We start from the raw sequence: 3,884 nt of genomic DNA, 5'->3' as shown, positions 1-3,884 counted from the left end.
TCCTAACACCTCTTCCTTGGTGATTCAGTTTCTGTATTACACCTGGTTGGTGCTGGACAAGGTGTAGCTTAGTCTTTGGCCACTACACCTCAAATACGATATCTTCAATAGGAGTAATATAAGGCTAGATATTATCATTATCTTTTTATCCCTTGTCTGTTATTATGTCTCCCTTAATACTGACAAAGACTGAATTAAATATCATATAAGATTAACAGACCATCCTTACTAATTTATTTGTGTGTTATATCTCTTAGTAACATATTTGGCATCTACTGAACTTTCTTATACTCAAGCCTCATATCCATATACCTGGAGAGAGAGAAAGAGAGAGAGAGAGATGTAATAGGTGACTGGCTACTGATCTTTTAACTGCTTACAACTCATTATTATTTATGACTCCATACTGATAATTTGTGCAACTGACAAATTCTAAAACACTAACATATTACACTCATATTTTCTTACATAGCACATCCATTGAATATTAACAACTCTGTACAGTACAAATAATATCCAAGAGAATATTACCATCCTAAGTGGGGAAATAAAAGGGTGGGGAAGAGATGTTGGAAAGCCTCGTATGCCGACAAGAAAATGGCCGACATCTACATTATGAAATAAATACAGCTACCACACTCCTCGATATAAGCCAAATTTTATTATTATTATTATCGTCATCATCATTAGCATTATTATTATTTTTATTATTAGTATTATCTCTTGTTATTAACACCTGGAAAACACACCAATTCAATTTCCACCTCAATATGTCTCCACCTGACTTGCCGATTCTCCCCAACTGTTAACCCTTTCGTTTCCGGACGACGCAGGCTGCGTCCAACCATGGGTAAGTACTCAGGATGTGGGCCGGCTCGGCCTTGGCCAAGTGCTGGGAGAACCCCCCTGTTTCCGCGCTCGCAGTGCTTCTTAAACATTTTATCCTCACACCCTTAGTTTAGCTTTTACCTCTGTAATTTTTTTTCCTCATAATCTTGAATAGTTGTGCTTGCTTATGATGATAAAAAAATTCAGTGAATATCAATTATGTGCTAATTTACAATGTTTTTTTCTTTCCATCAAGAGGCAATTTTGTTGGACGCAGCTTGCGTCGTCCAATAACGAGCGGGTGACTTTTGCACCGCTACCTTAAGTAATGAAAGGGTTAATATTCCAATGGGAATGGTGAGTGAATGGAATCATGGCCCATTGGACTGGGCAAACTTGGGCTGTCTGGACATTGCTACTCCTCACCCTGCCCTTGGGTGGGAAAGAAGATCCGGATGATGATGATGAAAATATCAATTCTGATTTCCAGGAACAACCCTTGGCTTATAAAGAGAATTGATGGCAAATAAATACAGACTCCATACATTACTTAACCCCTTCACTCTATTTACTTTTATTAAATTTTTGATGCTTTTAGATATTATGTGAGAGAGAGAGAGAGAGAGAGAGAGAGAGAGAGAGAGAGAGAGAGAGAGAGAGAGAGAGAGAGAGAATCAAATTCTGAATGGCTCTGTTTCTTTAAAAATCTGGCCCATCCTGTATAATTATGAAAAAATAAATAAATAAAAATACAGTAACTACATAATTATAAGACACATGCTCGGAATGAAGGGGTTAACTTTCACAATAAATTGATTACAACTTATCTATCAATTTATATAAAAATTTCTCTGGCTGGAGTTGTCACAAGCAAGGAAAAAAAAAAATTGTGGGACAGGAACCATCAAAAATTACTTATATTAATGTCTTTCAGGATCAGCTTTGAATAATTATGCTAAGGAAGATTATATGTGTATGCTATGTGAAAATTATCGGCTTTAAAATTATATACGTGATGCTTTTTGTGTTATGTGAAAATTATTCAGCTTTAAAATGATACTACAAGTGATACCATTTACGCTGTGTAAAAATGATCAGATCTCGTAATTATTCAAGTGATATCTTCTATGCTATGTGAAAATTATGGGCTAAAATTACACTACATGTGATATCATTATATGAAAATTACCAGCTAAAAAATTACAATACATAATGATACCTATTATGTTAAGTGAAAATTATTGGTTTTAAAATTACATGATGGGTGATTATATAATCTATGTGAAAATTATCAGCTTAAAAATCATCAGTACACTACAGATTATATCACCAGTTTAATTATACCACTGGTCATTATATACATTACAAAAAAAATGCAAAATGACCCAGAAATTCATCCAAAAATCAATACCTGATACAGTATATGCAAATGCTCGTTAAAAAACTATCTATCTATTGCCAGCTCCCTTAATCCCATAAGGGATGACCACAAACAAATCACCTCCAAGTCACCCACTCCCCTGGCATTTCACTACCCTCCTCCCACCTTACACCCCCCTCGTTCCTATACCTTTCTACTCCACCCCTGAATCTCATCCTCAGTCTATCTCTCCCTCTCCCCCCCTCCATCTCACTCACATACATTTTTCTAGTTAGTCTCTCCCCCTCCATCCTCCCAACTTACACTCCCCTCTCTCATATACCTCTCCACTCCATCCCTCCATCTCATCCCCAGTCTCCCCCTCCCTCCACCTCACTCATATACACTCTCCTAGTTAGTCTCTCACCTCCATCTCCTCCACACGGCCTTAAAATACCACAATATGAATATCTACAGACCAGCTTGTGTTATCTTAAGTGTTTACAAGAGTTATATTTCTACTTATGAGGAAAATACAACAAAAATGACCATAAATCAAGATATATATGCAGAAATTAGCTCACGTACATGGGAATAAATGCTAAAATTCTCCTTCAAAATACTGTACGGTAATGATGAAAAATGGCTCTGTAACAGTCTATGGGTGATTTTATAAGTTACATTAGTGCTTATCCATCCCATCCATCCATTGCCAGACGCCATGTATCCCAAACGGGGTGGCCGAGGGCTTAGAGTTAATTGTTTTACAGGGAGGGGCACTAATCCTCCACCAACCCCACTTGACACGTAGGGATGCCAACAGCATCTGGTGTTCCCAGGCGGTCACCCATCCAAGTACTAACCAGACCCAACGTTGCTTAACTTCGCTGATCGGACGGGAAGCGGTGTACTCAACGTGGCATGGCCGTGAATATTAAATAATTTATACAAGAAGGGAATTCAAGCATGAAGAGAATACTATGGAAATTCCCCTTTAAAAAATAATAAAACATGGTTTTTTGTTATGCTGTGTGTTTACATACCGTAAGTCACATTAGCCATTATGCAAGATAATAATGACTGAAAAAATATATTCCTCTTAACTACGTAAAAATAGAGAAATTATCCAAAAATATTACGTATTGATCAACTGTTTATACGCTACACTAACATTAGTAATTATGCAAGACAAAAAATGGCTGAAAAAACATACTGAATCTTAAAAAAAGAAAAAAAAAATACTGTAGTCTAGGGATTAATTTGTTATATATGAGTGCTGATATAAATCACTTCAAAATTCAAGTGGGCACGACCACAAATAGACTTTTTAAAATACTGTATACAAAACCCCCCATTAAAATATGATAAAATCTCTATACAATGTCATGTACTCTGACAAAAATAGTAGGTTAAAATTATGTCCTTTGAAATTATGGACATTGGCAGTTCTGTGTGGTTCATTTATGAAAATATTACTCACACCATATCCTGTCTTACTGTATTAAGTGACATCCATTATGGTGCAACACCTAATTACGCATGAGTTACGATTGCCGTGTTGCATCGGCTCCAGTTCTGTTGTGTGATTCTTGTGCGGGTTGTGGGGCTTTTTTGGTGAAGTAGACGATGAGCACAATGACGAGAATCGCTATGACAACCACGGCAATGACCACACATATCAGTTTTTTCTGTTGAG

The 3,884-nt window shown here is 36.7% G+C and overlaps 1 non-coding gene across 1 annotated transcript; it reads right to left on the bottom strand.

The window, feature by feature from the left end:
• Window positions 1-3,002: 3,002 nt before the first annotated feature.
• On the bottom strand, window positions 3,003-3,121 carry LOC145412275 (5S ribosomal RNA). Its single transcript, XR_013899548.1, has one exon. It is a non-coding gene; the product is annotated as a 5S ribosomal RNA (ribosomal RNA).
• Between the last annotated feature and the right edge of the window lie 763 nt (window positions 3,122-3,884).

Source organism: Coenobita brevimanus, chromosome 11 (genome assembly GCF_032717465.1).
Source record: "Coenobita brevimanus isolate Jiangsu-jjx chromosome 11, ASM3271746v2, whole genome shotgun sequence".
Classification (NCBI taxonomy): Eukaryota; Metazoa; Arthropoda; class Malacostraca; order Decapoda; family Coenobitidae; genus Coenobita; species Coenobita brevimanus.
This window is presented reverse-complemented; position numbering and strand designations above follow the sequence as displayed.